Genomic DNA, 21177 nt, shown 5'->3' with positions numbered 1-21177 from the left:
TGAAAACTTGCAAAAATGGGTTGCAGGTGGCAAAAATAGGCTAAAAGTGGTGAAAGGTTGTTACAGAGTGGCATAAAATTGGATTGAAGTGGCAAAAAAATGGGATAGAAGCAGCAGAAATGGACAAAGAGTGGCAAGACGTGGTGGAAAAATGGTGAAAAGAAGTTATATAGTGGTAAAAATTGGACAAAAGTGGCAAAAAGGCTTAAGGTGGTCAAAATAGGTATAAAAGAGACAAAAAAGAGATAAAAGTGACAAAATGGGACAGCAGGAAAAATGGCTCAGCAAAAAAGAGCAAAAAGGGGTTAAAAGATACAATAATGGGTCTTGGTTAAAAAAAAAAAAAAAAAAGAAAGGTTAAAAATGCAAAAATGCCAAAAGGCTGAATAGTAGTGGGAAAATGGTGAAAAGTGGTTAAAAGTGCCACCTTTTTATGAGTAAAAAGAGATACAAATGAGCAAACAATGGCAAAAATGGGCTAAGAAAGGCAAGAAGAGGCAGTTATAAGGCACAAAGCATGGCGATAAGTAGTTTAAAGCACAAAAATATGTTGGCAACATTATCTTACAGAGACAAATACATGCAAAAAACTGCAAAACAGGTAAAATGTGGCAAAAATGGGCTAAAAGTTGCAAAATGGGTTAGAAGAGACGAAAAAATTGATAATAATGTAATAACAGAGGCAAAAATGGGTTGAAACTGTGATGAAAAGGGGTTTTAAAGTGGTATGTACAAGTAAATTGAATATCAGAATCCAGTGATAGTTCCAAAATAAAGTGAATGTTAGCCAGGATGCTAGTACCAGTGCTACTGATCCAACACACATGCATTGATAATATCAATAAATCACAACTGGGTAGGGCCTACTTGGTGGGTTTTTCAGGGGCCCACCCAACACTGTGAGCTGTCCTGACTCTTGACTACATGCACCAAAGCTTGACCCCTGAACTAACAAATACAAATACAACTACACCCCTAGTATCAACATCTTAGATTAACAGGTATTACATTATTACATGTAGGATCAAAAAAGAAGTACTGTGACAGTCCTATCTAATAACAATGTTCATTTAAATTGGGCATATTTACTTGTATATTTTCTATGAAAGAGAATAAGCTGCAGAAGCACTCGTGTAAATGTCCACCTGTTCTCCATAATTAATGCCATGCATGCTAAAAATAAAATGAGTCCTCTGCTAGATATGGATGCTTGTGCCATTGTGAGTGGGCTTTTTTATTTGGATGCAGCACAAGAAACCATGAAGCATAAAAACAGACACGGGCTGATTACGCTAGAGAAGAGTTAGATTCTGGTATTGTCATGCAAATGAATTCCTTCTTTTTTGGGGGTGTTATGCAGGCAGTTGTCTATTTTAGTCCACAGCAGCATTAAAAAAGAGACATTAAAGATATTTCAGTAATGGTTTCGCCACCTTGCAGAATTTATAACCCTTTTAATATGGCAGAAGATGGCAGAAAGGAAAGAGGAAAGGGGGGGTAGGCGATTTTTATCTCAAAGAGGAAGAATGACAGTTCCATTACCTGGGAGTCGCAGATGCTGCCAGCAATCCAACAAGTAGACTTTTTTCCCCCCCAAATGAGTGCTTATCAATACTGAAGGCGTGCCATTTTGAACCATCAGCAGTGAGGGCTCTCATCGATCACACCATGAAAAGTCAATCACGGTTTTCACTAATCAAACGCTGCAAAGATTTCTGAGCCATCTTTGGACTGCACTCACATGGAGCACCATGTGAATGTCATACTGCAGCTAATAAGTGAATCTGCTCCAAGGCTGCGACAATATTGACAATTTCTCACTGTAGTGATAGATCAGTGTAGGCCAGCAGTAAGGCCAACCCAACACACTCAGGAATATTGAACCAAAGTGTGAGATGCAAATGTTTGCTTTAGCGTGCACTGAAAGTTTATTGGCTGAATCCCAGACTCTACACTAACAGAAGCATGGACTTGGAGGGCGTTTCTAGGGAGTGCTTGGTTCTATCCACTGTCAAATCATTAAGATCTCTGGTGTGGACGACTAAATGACAAATTATGCACTTTCAGTAAGTTTCCATGACTGTACACATTCCGGTGGGACTTTCACAGAGTTCATTGCAAAACTAGTGACGTGATGAACATGATCTCCCCCAAATAAAAATGTAAACAAAAACAGTCTATAGAGGGGTAGTATTTAAACCATTTAAAAATACATAAATCAAAGCAAGACAAGCATGGACAGGGGGCAACATTGTTTAACTAAAGTGAAATTTGCTGGTTTAGGATGATTATTTTTTTGTTATATATTGCACGTTTGAAGATTTTTTGTTTTTTTTAGTCAACTGATCGTGTGTATTAATTGTGTATTTGTTTTTTGGGATGACATATAGAAGAATCACAGCCTCTTACTTGGTGTGATTACAGTCTGATCTCCAACAGATCCAGGAGTAAGCAGCGGTCAGCCCATTAATGTTCCTTTCACACTTCTGGCAAGTCAAAAGTCTTGTGGCATCAAAGTTCAGCTCTAGGAGGATGAAGGTAAAAATGTGTTTATGTTAGTAGGCTGTAAAACATACAGTTGGTAACATTACCAAATCTCATGTGGCTTCAAGTTTGGATAAAAAACTTCTAGTGTGTGGCAACCCCTCCCCTCTGTGTCAGTTTTTTTTCACTGGTGGGAAAGCTGTGAGTTATTCAGACCAGAGAGCTTTTAAACACTACTGAGGAGGGTTAGGCGTTGGTGCCAGTTTGAGGTTACAGGGAGAAAAGAACTTGTGATACTGAATGTAATGAGGTAAAGAGCACTATCATTATGCTGATCTTTGTGGTTGCTTTGTAACTCCTTGGGCCCTAAACTTTCCATAATAATGAAGACAGGTCAATGCAATTCAGTGTACACATAGTATGAATTGTACTAATTGTTAAATGTATAGTATATCAAAAAAAAGAGTCATGAATGAAAATTAAATACAAAATATCTGAAGACACTCCTTTATCAGTGGTGTAGTCTCCCTCTTAAAATACACTCAAGTATTTAATTATCTCGTAAAAAATAAAAAACATTTAAAAAAAAACAAAAAAAAGGGATGTTGCATTGCTAAAAAAGGGTTTTTAACTTTTTCATCTCTGAGTATCTATGGAAGAGGCATAGGGAAAAAGGTCTTGCATCTACTGTCTAATCTTCCCACAAAAATTGTTGGACTGCATCTAATCAACAATGGCCAATTATTACCATCAAGAAAAGCTAATCAAGCTCCCATTCTGTTAAATGTCAAAGAGGCTAATGCTTCTCTAATGCTGATTAAACTTTAAATAAAGATCGGTTAAGCCTGTGTAAGCAGTCATCATAGGGGAAGCAGGGGCCTGAATGTAAAATGGCAACTAAGCTTGAATAATCTATTTGTAAAAAGGAGACTAGTGAGAGAGGACAGAAAGACACCTACTCTGAAGGAGATACAAGCTTCAGCAGCTGAGATAAGAGGGACTCTGCATACAACAACTGTTGCCTGGGTTCTTCACTAGCCAAAGGCTTCTGGGAGAGTAGCAAAGAGTAAGCCACTGTTGAAAAAAACACTGCACATCACCACAAACACACCATCCCCACTGTGAAGCACAGCGGTGGCAGCATCATGCTGTGGGGATGCTTCTCAGCAGTTAGCCCTGGAAGGCTTGTAAAGGTGGAGGGTAAAATGAATGTAGCAATAAATATAGGAAAATCCCAGAGAACAATCTTAATCAGTCTGCAAGAGAACTACAGCTTGGGAGAAGATGGATTTTTCAGCAAGGCAATGACCCAAAGCACACAGAGAAAGCCATGCAGAAATGGTTTAAAGACAACAAGGTGAGAGCTCTGGAGAGGCCAAGTCTGAGCCGTACCTCAGTCCAATAGAGAATTTGTAGCTGGACTTGAAAAGGGCTCTTCAAAATGACAGGATCTTTTGTGCAAGCCTTACTGAGACCTATCCAAACAGACTCAGCACTGTGATTAGAGCCAAAGGCGCATCTCCTAAATACTGACTTGAAGGGAGTGAATATTTCTGCCCTTATTTCACCTTACTAACCTGGCACGCCAGATAGATGGAAGACACACATCCATCTGGAAAACCACTCATACACAGCATTTGGGAAAGGGCAGAGCCTTTGAGAAAAAAAACTTGGAGGGTGATTGGATGAACGTTCTGTCACATCTTTACAGGCCAATCAGAGCAACAAAACACGTGACGCAGCCGCTACCGAGCTGCACCTGCGCCCCTACCAAAAGAGTAAACTCCAAAAAAGCTGCATAACGGTAATCGTGGCGACTGTAGACATGTCAGTACTCGACTTTTGTTGTTTTTGAAAAGAAAACTACTCACTGCTGTTATCTGTTCTTCTTTTAACAAAGTAATGTTGTCAAGTTCTGATAAAACTGCCCCTTTAGCAGCAACCATGCTAATGTCTTCCAGCATAACTGCACCAGCCTCTTGTTGCTGCTATCTTACATCACGACTCTGCCGCACCTTAAAGTACTGCCCCCCGACGCTGATTGGTCTCGTCACTTTCTAACCGGGCCCAAACAGTTCAGATGGAAGCTTTGCAAAATGGATTTGCCAGTGAAAAACCCAGAAACAGGTGTATTCATCTGCTATGCAAGGTTATCACCTTACATAATTTTATTTAATTGATATTAATTTGTAGAAATCTGTTTTTACTTTGACATTAAAGAGGTTTCTGTTGTCATAATAGACAAATTTTAATTTACCATGATTGAGCCATGTAATAAATAAAAAGGTAAAAAGGTGTTCTGTCTTTTTAATAAAGGGACAAGAAAAGGTAACGTAGATTTCTCTGGTGGGGGAGGATTATTGGCTCTTTAATTGATTATCAAAATAAATGTAAACTCAAGCCCTAAAAATAACACATTTTCCCATAAATTAAATTTGATACATTTAAGACTATTCTTTCTTTTTAACAGATTTCCTTTAAAATACAACAGGCATACTAAACCAACCTTTCCTATTGCCACCCGTAATAATTATTTGAAAATACACGGCTTAAAAGAGCTATAAGCTAGCTATAATATCTCTAAACAGTTGAACTGAATTTATCTAATGTTGATGACCTTTATTTCAAACGCCTGCACACCCAAGAGTAAGTGGATTTAAACTTTAATATCTATGAATAATTAAAGCTTTGGGAAAAGACCATTTAGCTGCCCAATAAAGATGAAGGGAACTGCCATGTTAAATGCTGAAGGTTTGAACAAGCCTAGAATAGCCCTCATTTGGAGCATATTACATTACACTGATTCACTTCTTGGTCAGTAAGGTTAAAAGCCATCACATGCTAAATAATGGAAAAGAAGACCCCCCAGAGTATTTTAATACTGCATACAAAACATGCTATTCCCAGCTGTAAGCTACCTTCCCTAACTAATAATATTTATCCAAGTTATGAGCTTGTTAGGGTTTGTTTGAGCTTTATGGAGCCGCTGCAGTAACAACAGGATTACAGAGCTGAGGGATGAGACAGAGCCTCAAAGTCTATGCTTTGCTGAGCAAGCTTTCCCTACAACCACATACCCCGTCTGTCTGTCTGCGTCTGCGTGTCTGTTTGTGTGGACACCTCTGTCTGACTGGAGAAGTATCGTTGTGATAACGACAGCCTTGGCAGTGTAGAAACACATTTGAGAAGACTAAATGGCAAAAGATAAATTAAATCTCCTTGTCATCAAGCGTTGATGCAAAGTGCCATTACACACAGCGGGAGGAGAGAATAAAAGGTCTCAAAGAAAAAAGAAGCGTACACACTTTTAATGTGAGTACTCTAAGACATCATCTGTGCAAACATTAATGACATTTGCCATCATGACTGGGTGAAAACTTCATTAAACAAGCTTAGATGTTCATAAAGACTTGAACTAGGGCCGCTGGGTAAACAAAGCTGGCTCTTTTTCCCATAGAATCTATAATGAGTATTTTCAAAGCCATCTAGTTTCGCTTGATACATTAAAATACGAAAAATGTCATCAATGTTATTAAGATTAGAGGATGTTTGGCCAAAAATATACTGTTCGCTCACTGCTCAGAGTCCCTCAAATGATGTTCTCAAGCAGAGTCTAAATTCTGATAGAAATCAAATTCTCCCTGCTTGATGCTTGGGCTGGGCAATATGCCCTATAACTTGTAACACAGTAGGGGTTTTAGAGCGAAACATGAGGATGACTAGGCTCGGACTAAGCTCTTGTCTGTCACATATCACTCTTTCACTAACAGTGGCCTCTAATGCTTCGTGTGCAACAAAACACATGTAAACCTTGAATGACTAAAATCCACTGTGTGGCAAAAACTTTGAGAGCTGTGTGGCTGCAGAACGTACATTTGTGACGGCCACTCTCACAGACCATTCATCTGAGACACTGTATGTATCAGAAAGAAAATACCATAATTACCTGCACAACATATTCCCAGCTTAAGATTTTTTTAATTTTTTAAGTCTAGCAGTTACTTTTGTAAAATAACCACATTACAAACATGACAGTCTAAGATAGAGACCCGTTTTAGAAGTACTTACCTGAACAGTGGCTGTAGCCACAGTAGATAAGTTAGCTTTCACAACATAAGCTTTAGCAAACATGGCTAAAGCTAACTTGGCTACGCAGACAACATACCTACATAGCTTCCATAGCTACTTTTGAGCTTAGCTTTAGCTATAATAGCTACATAGCTCCATAATCTATAGCTAAGTTAAATTTAGCAAGATGAGATTTAGCAAACATATCTAAAGCTATCGTAGCTTTGTGAAAAACATACCTTTGTAGCTTATATGCCTGCTTATTGAGAATAGATTTAGCAACGTGAGCTACATAGCTCCATTATCCAAAGCTAAGTCAGTTTTAGCAAATTTAGCTAAAGCTAATTTAGCGAAGCAGGTAATGTAGCCATGTAGATTACATAGCTGCTTTTTGCGCTTAGCTTTTGCTCCATTTGTCTCCACAGCTAAGTAACTTTTAGCTATGTGCACTTTAATAAACGTAGATAAAGCTAACTTAGCTATGCAGATAACATGGATACATCTTACAAGGCTGCTTTGTGAGCTTAGCTTTAGCCTTGTTGGCTACATAGCTCCATTAGCTACGCAGCTAATAGAGCTATGTAAGCGCCATTCTGATTCAAAGTGGGCTAGGATGATAAAGTCCAAAAAGTAGCTGTAGACTCTTTAAGTATATAAATTGCTGGTACTGCTGCTTCAGTGAAGTTAAATCAATGCTAAATATAATACTGCCTACAATTCCTTCACAATTAAAGTCATATTTGTGAATTCGCAAAAAAAAAAAAAAAAAATGTTTAAGGAGGAAAAGAGGGTTGTAGACCCTGAATAAGCATTTAAATAAATGATCTCTTTTTAATTTTGTATTACTGTGATAAAATACCATTACTGCAAAGGGCAAAAAAATACCGTGATATATTATTGGAAATATTATTACAAAAACTATGGGGTAGAAGCTCTGTGAACAGCCACAGTAGAAATGGAGTTGTAATTTAATCTCATTTCAATAAAAATTGACTGATTAGCTGAACTGAAAGTAGTTGATCAGAACAAAGGCAGAGTGATATTTCTACTAATTTTCTGTCATGGCTAACACCTCTTGCTCTTGTCACTCTCTTGCTGTTGTCTCCAGCCATGCTCTGTCCTTCAGCCTGATGGAGAGGGCACACGGGCTCAACTTGGCCCGTCGTCCGACCCGTGATGGATGAGTTTGGGCATGTCGGGTGTTAGGCCGTAAGACGCCATGCTTCAGATAAATGCCTGTGCTTAAGGTTTAAAAGCATTCTCCTCTCCTAATAAAGATGTCTATCATCTGTGAATAAGTAACCTTGTCGACCCGCCAAGTCGGCACCAAGCATGGGGTGGAGGGCAAGCTCAGCAACCCACAAATCAATCACACATAAACAATGCGACAAGATGAACTTGCCTACGATAACATTTCCAAGAGAATATTGCAGCATAAAAATGGATAATGAAAGCCAAGAAGCCATGCCAGTAATAGCATCAAGCTAATAAAAGAGATAAGCAATCAAATGGGAAGCTGACTTGCGGTAAAGGGAACAATATCAGTTCTCATTCATTCTGATGGCACGGGGGAGGGGGGCTTTCAGCTGGAGGAACTCAGTTTAAAAGAAAGTCTTTTCTAAATACAGCCAAAGTTTAAACTAACAACTAATTAAAATTAATAACATTTAGACAAGGGGACAGTGGGCGACAGCATGGCAGCATGCAATGACAAAGGTTGTTACTATTTATTTATATGTCTGTGTGCACTTTAAAGCATCCTGTGTGATTGCAGAGTTTTTTTTCTCATGTTTTGGAAAGGTGCATGAATAATTCTACATTTTCTCTTGTAAGCAGTCGGACTTCAGTGCCTTGAGAATACAAATAATACATAATTTAAAACAAGCAGTAAAGAGGAGAAGCATTTTATGATAGGTTATACATGAACAAGTAATGTGCTTTGTGTCCATCTAAATACCAAATTCTTCTGAATGTGACATCTTATATTTCTGTTCAGTGTTTCATATTCCCAGTTCAGAGCCACTCCTCAGACATGTTTTACCGCATCACAGGGTTCATATAGGATGGGAGCAGTCCAAACACGGAGGGGTTACTGAAAGGATCAGAAAAAGGGGAGATGAGTGGAGGGAAGGAGATAGTATTGGCAGGAGGTACAGGACAGGAGCTATGTGACTGGAATCCATGTCATCCTCCTCACTCCATCAACTCCAATACACCCGCTCAGATGATGCATGAAAATCCATTTATGCTACAAGCCAGGAGGGAAGACAACGCAGAGGAGGAGAGGGAGAGAGATACAAAGGATGGATGGAAGGATAGATGTATCTCTGCTGGTTGTGTATGGTCTAAACCAATGGTACTACTGAGCAAGTCAAATTTCACAGCCAGTGTCAACAGTTCATTTCTCAACAGTAGATCAATCTGAGACCCTATGATGAGATCTTTCATTGCGCTGTTGGCGTCAAGAACCTGAAGAGAATGTACTGTATAACCCGCTGTTTAGAGAACTGAGATATTTTCAACATGTTTAATGGAATGCTTTGTGAAGAAACATCAACTTCCTGTAAGCTTAAAAAAAGATCTTCCAAAATCACTGAGGTCTCACACACTGAGACTGAAATCCCGTATATACCACCTTGCAAAATGTCAGAGTGCATTTTGCTTTTTTGTTATACTAACCGTGACCTTACAACCCCAGTTCCAAAAAAGTTGGGGCACTGTGTAAAATGTAAAAAAAAAAAAAAAAAAAAAAAAAAAAAAATGCAATGATTTAAAATCTCATTAACCTTTATTTTATTTACAACAGAACATACATAACAGATTTTGAAATTGAGAAATTTTACCATTTCATGAAAAACATCAGCTTATTTTGAATTTGATGGCTGCAGCACTTCTCAAAATAGTAGGTACAGAGCTATGTTTACCATTGTATAGCATCCCCTTGGTCTTCTTTGCTGAATTGTTGGTTTTCATGATGCGCTAATTGTTTTCTATTGCTCGAAGGTCTGGACTGTGGGCAGGCCAGTTCAGCGCCCAGACTCTTCTACTGCAAAGCTATGCTGTTGTGATGAATGTGGTATGTGGTTTAGCATTACCTTGCTGAAATATACAAGGCCTTCCCTGAGAGAGACGTTGTCTGGATGGGACTGTTCGTGCCTTTCCAGATGTGCAAGCTGCCCACATCACAGACACTAATGCAACTCCATACCGTCAGAGATAACAAGCTGGATGGTCTTGCTCCTTTAAGTCTGTACACAGCATCCTTGGTTTCCAAAAAGAATTTCAAATTCTGATTCATCTGACCACAGAACAGTTTTCCATTTTGCCTCAGTCCATTTTAAAGAGCTTTGGCCCAGAGAAGACAGCAGCATTTCTGGATAGTGTTGCAGCTTCTTCTTTGAATGATACAGTTTTAACTTGAATTTGAAGATGGCACGGTCAACTGTGTTAACAGGCAATGACTTCTGGGAGTTCTGATCCCATGGAATGATCTCCAGTCTAGCATCATGTCTGTTTTTAATGCAGTGCTGTCAGAGGGCCCGAAGATCACGAGCACTTCATACTGACCTTCAGTTTGTCCCTTGTGCAGAGAAGTTTCCCCAGAGTCCCTGAATATTTATGATAATTTCATGAACTGTAGATGGTGGGATATTCAAAGTCTTTCAATTTTATGTTGAGGAACATTTTTCTGACATTGTTCCACAATTTCAAGGTACAGTGTGTTGTGGATTATTGTTGGCCAAGTCTACTTCCAGGAGACTCTGCCTCTCTAAAATATTCACTAAACTGTACTGACCTGTTGCCACTTAACCTAATTAGATTAAAAATGCTCATCTAGCTGTTTTTCATTAGTACCACTTACTTTTCCAGCCTGTTGTTGCCCAATCCCTATTTTTGAGATGTGCTGTTATCTTCAAATTTAAAATGGGCTAATGGTTTACATGAAATGGAAAAATGTCCTAGTTTCAACATCAGATATGTTGTCTGTGTTCTGTTGTAACGAAAAATGGGTTTTTGAGATCTGCATATAATTACAATCTTTTGTATTTTTTTTTTTTACATTTTACACTAGGGTGTGACAAAATCTCGTGCCAAGAGGTCAATATCCCCCAAACACCAGGAGCAGCAGCTCTCCTGACAGAAAACAATACCAAACTGGAAGTTATGAAAGAGCACAAAGATGCCCGGAGACTTAAAAAAAATGATTGGTATGACAGCTAATGTACGGAGCTGATCCATGACCCATTCAGATCCCACTCCAACCCCACCCCCTCCTCTGCGTGCGCTACTCGGGGCCGTACATGATCCGCAAATGCATAATAAGTTTGTCATAAGGATGTGAAATGATTGAATGCTGCTGCTGGAAACCTGTGCAGTCTCTGCGAGTCCATGTATGCACACAGACTAGCTCACAGTGCCAGTATCTGTGACTTGGTAACTTGATTAAGTCGCTGCTTCTTCTGCTTACAATCGGCAGACTCAAACAGCTCTTGAGGCCAATCTGTAGAGGCTTCCATATTGAAATCGCAGTCTCAACCCAACTTTGGAGCAAACTAACAGCCCGCCCACTAAGGGCGTCTTCCTGTCAGCTAGCTAGCTAGCAGTCTGGCTGACAGAAACGTAGCCTCTGCCTGTCAAGCTATCTGTCAATCGAATGAGACGCGCCAATCAGCGTGAAGTGAGGTTTATCCTAAATATAATCCAAACGATTGTGGTACAAAAAAACTCAACCCCCCATGCAGTGAGAGCACAATAGGACACTAGCTAATGAGACATGTTTGGTATTTTGAACCAGGCTGTAACCAGTTTATTTCTTGCGTAATAACTGGCTGTTTAACATGTGTCCAGACGGGACTTCCGGTGTTCCTGCAGTCAGCCTCAAGTGGACACTTGCAGTATTGCAATTTTTTGCACTCCCACATTGCCTTCATTTTTCAGGACCGGAGGTTGCTGCTTGTGTTAAACGCGTTTGTTGTCCGATAGCAGACAGAGCAGACACACACTTGCTCACCAACACACGCACATTATCACACACTTATCTGTGCATCGTATGAGAAAGAATAGACCACAAAACAATAAAATAATCTATTTATCTAAATTACTTCAAAGGATTTATTGTGTTTTTAAAATGGATATACTCAAAGAGGATGAGAAATTCTTTGATTTTAGTGATGCAGCTCTTTATATTTTAGTCTGCTGTAAATAGTTTTTGACTTACTTTCAAAACAATCAAAATGCTTTTATTATTATTATAATTGTAGCAATGGGTGCATAGTGTAGTAAAATAAAGATGTGGTGGGATATTAAAATGAAAAGTTTGATTTGAAGAGCATTAAAATGCAGTTTGAGTCAGATTTAGACAAGAGAAACTGTGTGTAAGCATTGATAGCCTATTCAGTACAAGAGCACTTAGTTTAAACATTTCTTAATAGATCTGAATGCTTCGCAATTATGACTTTCAGCCGTTTAAAGGACATATTCTCAACTCATATATTTTTTTCCAAAGTTAAAAAAGTTTAAAATCTCGTCTCGTGGGCTCAAATCTTGTCTCGTCTCGTGAGATAAGCGTCTCGTCACACCCCTATTTTACACAACACCCCAACTTCTTTGATATTGGGTTTTAAATGCATTCCTGAAGTGTGTTGTAGTTTTCTTTCTTGCCAGGAACGCACTGACAAGCTGGATGCAGACAGTGAATCTGCTTCGGCAACGCTAGTTCTCAACTGTCTGTAGCTCATGGAGCTTGAATGCTAGTTCAGTGGTTTCAGATTGAGCTAGGCTCAGGTTGTCGCTCATGACATGTAAATCAAACTGCTTAATTTACTGTTCACCAGAAAAATGATTATTTAACGCATGCAGGCACAATGCCGAGGGCACTTGCGATGCTTATGGTCTGTTAACTATGCATTTCAAAATACGAGCTTTAATGCATTTGCCACAGTAATTGTTAAGCCTCTATGATCTTGTTTGAATAATCATGGGAAGCCAAAATCGTAATTGAAACTCAATTAATGCCCAGCAATAACGCCCAGCTTGTACGGATCCAGATAATATTTTTTTAAATCTTAAAATTAAGGAAATTCTAGCACCAGACTGTTTGAAGCAAAATTTTGTGCAACACCAGAAGCAGATGTTTAAAAATCACACTAGGGCATGACTCCACAGAACAAGTAATTCATGAACAAATACATACATAAACAAGAATGAAATACATAGTGCTTTTGTAGTACATCTAGCTAATCTATTCCATGTCATTAAATCACTGCTGTGAAATGCCTGCCCTCATATACAGTGCTTAACAAATTTATTAGACCACCCTAACCCTAACCAAAGTAAGGTTTATGCCACAGCTGCTCTAAATTAACAGCATTGGTAATCACCAAAATCATTTTTTATGTTTCTGCAATGGTTAATACACCAATATGTAGAAGCTCTTTAACCAAAATAATATTTTTAATGCTAAAATATAATTATTATTGTTATCCATGAATTTTCAAATTTACTGATTTACAAAAAAAAAGGAAAAAATAGTAAAGCACATTATTATTTCTTGATTAATATGTCAAATTATAGTTATTTACTTGTATTCCTGAACAGAAAATTGAGTTTTAGTGGTTGAATGTTATGCTTGATTCATTTCTGACTTCTCAGAGAAGCCCAGTGAGCTGGCTCAAATTTGGGTGAATTCAGTTTGAAATTCCTCATTCCTGTTCAAAATGGTAAAACATGGAGAGCCCACTGAAAATCAAAGAGTCCGCATTAAAGCACTTCATGATGCTGGATGGTCTTTGAGACAAATATGACAGGTGGTCTAATAAATTTGTTAAGCACTGTACATATTTACTTATCCCACTAATAACTTAATCTATTCACTGTAACTCAACTGCTGCAGGAAGACTCTTTGTGTTGAAATGCCTTTCTTTATATGCATATTTGCACTGAATAGTCTACTTACTATTCTAGTTACTAATTTTATCTATTTTGCTGTCACTAAAATGCTGAAAGATTGTTCTGTGGTGAAATGCCTCACCTCTAATGCACATTTGCACTAATTATCTTTAATTATTTTATCACATTCATGTAAATCTGCCTGCATCATGTCTAGTCAGCATTCTTGGAACCTTTACACATCTTACAACCATACTATCAATGCTCATGGACTTGCATATACTAGAAATAATACCTACAATAGTTTGTATATATAAATCTTTTTTTTTTTTCCCAGCGTTCTTTTATTTTTATTTTTTTTGTATCTAATATTAAATACTAACTGAAGTCAAATTCCTTGCTACATAAGCATGCTTGGCTTATAAAGGTGATTCTGATTCTGAAGTCCTTAAACTACATGTCACATTCATCCATTTACAAAGCATACAGCACACACGTTGATGACAAAGGCTGCTACATAAAGTGCCAATCTGCCTAGCAGTGCTGCCCTAATCCCATTCACATAAATTCACACACAGTTGACTGTGCCTTCAGAAGCAGTTTGAGGATCAGTGTCATGGCTCTTAAACATGTTGACTGGAGGAGCTGGGGGTTGAAGCACTAACATTAAAATGACATCCTATTGAGTGGGTTTTCAACAGCAAAACTGTTGAAACTAGAAAGCCATTCTTAGTATTGACTGATCAATGATTTACACTGGCAGAGGAACACTTTGCATTTCAGTCACACAACAAGCATGTAGCCTGAGGTGTAGATGTAGATTTTCATATGCAGTTGTCTATAGTATACCTACACTTTTTCAATGTAAAAATCCCATTTTCAAAGATGAAGTAGGCATTAATATAACTCCTGAACTCCTTACCTTATGTAAGCAATCTATATGACTACCCCCTCTCCATACATTTAATTCAATTAAAAGCTCATTGTGGACATAACCCCTCATTTACCACAGTAAATAGCTTTGTATTAACTCAATCACATTTATGGACATAGTGGGAATGATTATGAACTGTGTTGACTCCCCTGTTAAACTGATCAGTGTTCAGTACGTACAAGGAGCCGATGGGGGAGTGGGTGTAAGAGCTGCTTGACTTTAATGCAGGTAGTTGTTGCCATGCTATAAGCAAATGTATTAATCACAGCATTCTGCAAAACACACAGAACAAACAGTGATTTCAGGCGCTTTCTTTTATTCATTCTTTTGTGTAGCTAATAAGTTTGCCTTTTCCCTCTGCATCTCTGGCTGTTTAAATTAAGCTAAATTACATCTCTTTTTGAAAGATTATTTCTGGGCTTTGATGCCTTTATTTCAGAGACAGGACAGTGCAGAGACAAGAGTGGGGAATGAGATGCAGGACAGGATGTATGTAAACACAAGCCACCTACTTTCAGGACCATAGCCTTTATATGTGAGGTATGACCTGAACATAGCACTTGAATTACATCTCTAAAGTCACCTGTCAAACATTGCTCAGACCAAAGATTTGCTACAATATGATAAAAATTTAGAGCACTGCAGGGGACAGTTGCAGCGGTGTGAAGTGAGCTGTCACAGCTCAAATCAAGCTGGCTGATAGTGTTTCCTGAAAATGTATCTGTCAAATTTCCAACAACTGGTCTCCAGATGTTGCAAGCAGATAAATGAAAAATGGTTAGGTTTACACAACCCCAGTCATAGGAAAGACCTCTGACTTGACAAATGTCCAGAAGACAATCACTGACACCGTCCAGGAGGAGGGTAAGCCACAGAAGGTCATGGCTGAAAGGGCAGGCTGTTCTCAGAGTGGTGAATCAAGCATAGTTATGGAAAGCTGACTGAAGGTGCATAAGCAAGAGAGATGAGCTCAGCCTTCAGAGGACTGTCAGACACAGCAGATTCAAAAACTTAGGGGAGCTTCACAAATAGTCGACTAAGGCTGGAGTTGGGTCCAGGAAATAGGCTACAAGTGTCCTGTTCTTGGTGTCAAGCCAATCCTGAACCACAGACATTATCAGCGTCAAAAAGACTTGGACCATTGCACAGTGGTCCAAAGTCCTGTTTTCAGATTTAAGTAATTTTTGAATTTAATTTGGAGAGTAAAGTCCTGGAGTCTGGAGGAAGATTGGAGAGGCCCAGAATCCAAGGTGCTTGAAGTCAAGTGTGTTCAGTTTTCACAGTCATTGATGGTTTGGGGTGTCATGTCATCTTCTGGTGCAATCAACTGTGCTTTATCAAGTCCAGAGTCAACACTGCCTGAACAGTCACAGAGTTACTCTGATGACCACTTTACAGTCATTAAGTACCAGAAAAAAGAACTTTCATTTAACAAGCACCTTAGCCTTAATGCTTTATTTAAAATATCCTGCACTGCAGAATATTCTCTTATTGCTTTCCTGTATCTCACATACTGTAAGAAGGCTCACTGTGGTAAAAATGCCTCACTTTAGATCCACACTTGCACTAATCAACTATCTTAAATTATTTCATCTACCTCATGCAAATCTGCCTGTATCCTTGCATATTGCATTTGATATTTCTGATCATGTCCAGTCAGCATTCTTACACATCTTGCAAACACCCTATCAATGTCAGACTATCAACAGACCTGTTTTTACTCGAAATATTACCTACAAGAGCTTCTACAAATTCAAATCATTTTTTTCTCCATCAAACACTGCAGTACTTTGCTGTAACTTTTTGCACAGTTTTTGTTCTTGTCCAGGCTAAAACATATTTTTGCTTGAAACAATTTATCTGTTATTTTTTGTTCTTTTGCAAAGGCTTTTAATTTTTCTATTTCTTGTTGTCTAAAAAATTAACACAGGAAAAGGACTTAAATTGTGAAGTATTAGATTATCATTTATTATTTTTTTTGCACTTCGGGGGCTTTATCTACTTTTTGTCTACATTGCTCTTAAAAATCATTAATGCTGTTAGTAAAACAGACTAAAAAATGTTTTTCAGTGTAAAAAAAATTACATTTGTTATTCGTTCTTATTTTAGTCAGTTTACAACTTATGTTTGAGAGTATATCAAACTCAAAATGTAAGGGCATTGACTCAGCTTAATAGCTTATCTTTTTTTGTGTCCACTTAACATTTAAAGATAAACTCAGGTAACTTATCCTGTCCTAAGGTAACACTAATTCAGCATAGAGCTGCATTTTAAGCTAGTTAACAGTCTTCAGTTAAGTTTTTTGTTTGTTAGTTTGTTTATTGTTTTCCTGGTGGCAGATGGATGCCCTAAATCAGTCTGAAACTTGGACTTCTCCGGTTGTAACACTGCAGACATGAGTGATCAGTTAAGTTATGGATCTCTCAGTTAGCATTGGGTTGAGTGAAGTTCAGTCACCTACAGCTGCATGTATCAGTCCTTTGGTATTCTTTAGCAGTTCAACCTCAGACAAAGGTTAAGATAGTCTTAAATTGAGAAGGCATGACATTTAAATTATTTTTGTCTGTAAAATATTTTGAGGTATTAGTTTAATACTTGACTGAAGAATCTGACTATTTTTTGCTTTAATCTAATTTGTAGTATTTTTTAACTTTGTTTTTGAAAGCACAGTTTAATTAAGTTCTTTTGGTTTTATTCCAACAGCAATTTTCATTCAATTTTGGTTAGCCTGTACAAAGAATAAAATTATGTTATGCTAATCTTTCAGTCCCCTCTTCCCTAAGGTGCTTTTATGTTTTGCCTTCTTTTGGTTCAGGTGCCTATCTGTAGTCTGGTGGTGTATCTCAGAGGGAAGGAAGATCTCTTTATTAAAGAACATTTGGGGGCAGTAAATTCAAAGTAGACACCGTAGTTTAGAAACAGCATACTCATTATACTTTAGTTAAAATATTACGACTTAAGGAAAATAACATGACTTTAAATGATTCATTCTAGGATGAAGTGAGGATACTGATGACCTGGTGAAGATTGTTGTCTCTGGAAGTGCCGTAATGTCGACCACAGTTCGACCATAAATTTTCCCTGTGTTCTTTATTCTGACTTCAGTGAATTATGTTGCCAAAACTCACTGCAAAAAATACCTTACATTTTATTTAGTGGTATACACATAAAATAAAGAAGCTAGATAACTTAAATGAAATAAATTCTCACCTAATTAGAACTGAGTTGGTTCAACTCAACTTGTAGAAAGAAATCATGCTGCTTGTACTCCACTAATTGAGTCAGTCCAAAAATAATAGCTTTGCAGGAATTACTCAATAACTACTGCAGTAGTTACTATAAGTACTTAAAAGGTGCATGCAAATATATGCCTTATTTTTTAAAGTAGAGCCAGGATATATTTTTTAGAGTGCACAATGTCTCAGCTCATTGCAAACATGACTCCCACTTGACATGAATGGGAAAAATGACTCCTGGAGGTTTTCCCTCTAATAAATACCTCAAATAGAGTGTAAGAGCACTCTTGCAGGATATGTCAGATGAGATGTTCACAAGCTCCCATCTCACTTGTGGACCCAGGTGTGGGACATCCTTTCTAATAGCCCCCCATGGTTTGCCTGACTGAAGCCCACCTGGTCATGAAGAAAACACCAACAGTGGCACACAAGCCTGTTTGCACATGTCTCGTCATGAAGAACAGATTTGTTTCTTGACAACCCTCTAAATTCCCTCAACTTCATACGCCAATAAGCTTGTTAGCTGCTTTAGAAAACATTATTCCTAAAGGGAGAACAACTTTAAAGCATGGCTCTGCATTAAAGAAGTGTTTTGCTACTCAAGGTTTGACCTCGGATCCAGCATACAAATTAAGTTAATATACCTAACTGGTTGAGACTTGGGCCACGGGCCACATGACGGTCCACAGAGATGGGAAAGCACAAACAAGCATTTGTTTATCAAAGCTGGGCCAGTGTGTGATCTGACTGCTGGTCAAAAGTCCATTTATCTTGCTGAACAAGGTGGCAGAAGCCGGCTAGGATTAAAGAACTGGGTCTCTGGCCGACTCTCACCTTCAGCGCTCTCTCAACTCGGAATGAGAGTGCTCCATCATCCCACGCGCTCTGTGACATCGGCTGGGCACACAGGGGGAAAGAGCAATGGGGTGTCGTGCTCTCCACAAGCACCTTCCTCGTGGCGGGACCGGGGCCTGCTTCGGTTTCATCTCACGCTTCAACAGCACATGAACAAAAAGGAAGCACCTTGGTGGCTGCTCATGATCAAGGCCATTTCCAGTGTTGATAATAATAAACAAGTTAAGAAGGTGGTAAGTTACCACAAAATTAAATCAGTGTTTTGCTTTAACCTGATGGGCAGCCTGTGGTTCCAGCCTAGCATCATTAATGCACAGCTCAAGAAAAAACACACATCACCGTAACTCTTTCCTCATATAGCCTTGCAAAATGTGAGTGCCCTGTTTGACTTTCTCGCCTTTAACTTGTTTTCTAACAGGAAAAAGCTTCCTGTTGTTTGCCTCACATTCATTTTAATTAGAGAGTGTGGGCATAGCGAGACACACATGCATTTTAATTTAATCTAATTACCTGAAAGCAGGACTCTATCCATAACTGTCACTTTTTAATCATGAGCTTCCTTTACAAGAGCAACAAAATAAGTGAAACTGCGAGAGTTTCCCATCGCAGTATCACAACCCCTGAGGTATTATCCATGCTCTGGGCTTACTGCTAGGGAGAAAAATGCTTTTAACAGGTATGAAAATCTTTCCGGTCAGTACCAACCCTCAGTCTTTATAATCCCTATTATTAATTGCAATGTACTGCATGCATGCATCCACTTTTAAGATATAGAAAAATACATATCTGAAATGCAAGGGGAGTTCTCTCACATTTGCCCCCAAACAGTCATGCTGAAAATCTAAGGCAAATTTTCATTTTACGGCCCGTCAGCTCCCTGATACAGAGCAAATGAATGCAGTAGCAAACAAATCTATCAAATCCTACATCAAAACAACCGTGCTCTCCCTCTCTCTCTCTGACTTGAGGACACAGTCATCGCAGGGGAGAGAAGTGAGGCAGGAGAGGTGGTAGTAAAAGAAAAGGCAAGGACTGTGGACAGTATTGAACGTGTGACTCAAACAGCTAACTTCAGGAGGAAGTCCTTTGGCTCCACTCTTGGATAGCAGCAAACTCTGTGTAGCTTTCACTGTATGCTTTGGGTTACAAATAAATCTTCCCGAGCTGTAGTTCTCTTGCAGACTGAATAAGATTGTCCTCCAGGATTTCCCTATATTTTTCCACATTCATTTCACTCTCTACCTTTACAAGCCTTTTTATGGTTGACTGCAGAGAAGCATCCCCACAGCATGATGCTGCCACCACCTTGCTTCACAGTGAGGATGGTGTGTTTATATTGGTGTCTTGTCTGAGGCCAAAAGGCACCATTTTGGTTCTCATCAGAACAAAAACTTTCTTCCACTTGATTATGGAGTCTCCCACATGCCTTTTTGCAATCTTCAGTCAAGATTTAATGAGTTTTATTTAACAGTGGAGTTCTCTTTGCCACTCTCCCGTAAAGCTTTGAATGGACCCAGACAACAGCTGAGTCTCTCTCGTCTGAGTTGCTGAAGCTTGTAACTCCTTCAGAGTAGTCATAGATGTCCACATGTTACAAAAATGCTATTTATTATGTCAGCCAGTGAAAGATATGCTTGGTTAGTAGATTTTGCTCATCTTCTGTACCTGCCACCTTGGCCGTTGAGTCAAAAAGTAAATTTCATACCCAGGGCTGACTCTCTTGATGGGTCTCAGTCACTGAGTTGATACTACAGTGGATCAGACTTCAGTGAAAACTTCACAACATCACCAGAGTTTATCAGCAGAGAAAAGACAGACCTTAAAAAAGAAGCTAAATAGATTCGGAAAGTTTGGAAACCATCTAATGAGTCAGGATGTGATGAGCTTATAAAAAGGTCTTTAACATGAGTTTTAACAACCAAACAGAGCTAATAAGATTATTAGTAAAAACAAATGCAAGTCATAAAATTGATCATTTTATAGGTAGATGGTTCATATCTATCCTGGCACATGAGATGGATTGTTTCACACATCCATCTGGAAAACCACTCATATATAGCATTTGGGAAAGGGCAGAGCCTTTGAAAAAAAACTTGGAGTGTGATTAAATGAATGTTCTGTCTGTCACATCTTTATGGGCCAATCAGAGCAACAACACACGTGATGTAGCCGCTATCGAGCTGTGCCCCTACCAAGGACTAAACTCCATAGGGAACTGCATAACGTGAACCATGGCAACTGTAGACATGTCAGTACATGACTTCTGACATTTTTAAAAAGAAAACAACTCACTGCTGTTCTTTGCTCTCCCTTTAAATGTGCAGTGTATAGAAATTGGAATTTTAGCGACATCTAGAGTTCAGATTTTAGCATGAGCCCATCTGTTACCAAAACATCATATCACTAAGCGACGAGAGCCTGTGAAGACCGAAAAGGATCGTGAGCCGGACATCATTTACAGCAGTGACGAGGTGAGGGTTTATTCATTCATTTTTGTAACCATTATTTTTATAAATTAGAGGTCAGCCTTCTTCTCCGCCTGCCTTCCAGGTAGATTTCAGGACCGGTGGGCAGGTTCGTATTTAAAAATCGCGTTACGCTCTATCTGTCCCCAAAATGTTGCCGTAGACAACATGGGGGTTCGTTATGTCAGCCTCGGTGAGCGTGACCCACAGTAATGTAAATTTAAAACGCTTTTTTCTAATTTTGTAA

At 38.7% G+C, this 21177-nt stretch overlaps 1 long non-coding RNA gene across 1 annotated transcript in view; it reads right to left on the bottom strand.

Moving 5' to 3' along the window:
• Positions 1-21177, bottom strand: part of LOC121504523 — a 228488-nt gene that overhangs the window by 181557 nt on the left and 25754 nt on the right. The window contains exon 2 of the long non-coding RNA XR_005991473.1: positions 2410-2524. This is a non-coding gene — a long non-coding RNA (uncharacterized LOC121504523). The remainder of the gene's footprint in view (positions 1-2409; positions 2525-21177) is intronic.

Source organism: Cheilinus undulatus, linkage group 22 (assembly GCF_018320785.1).
Source record: "Cheilinus undulatus linkage group 22, ASM1832078v1, whole genome shotgun sequence".
Taxonomy (NCBI): Eukaryota; Metazoa; Chordata; class Actinopteri; order Labriformes; family Labridae; genus Cheilinus; species Cheilinus undulatus.
The sequence above is the reverse complement of the archived record's forward strand: the minus strand, read 5'-3'. Positions and strand labels throughout refer to the sequence as shown.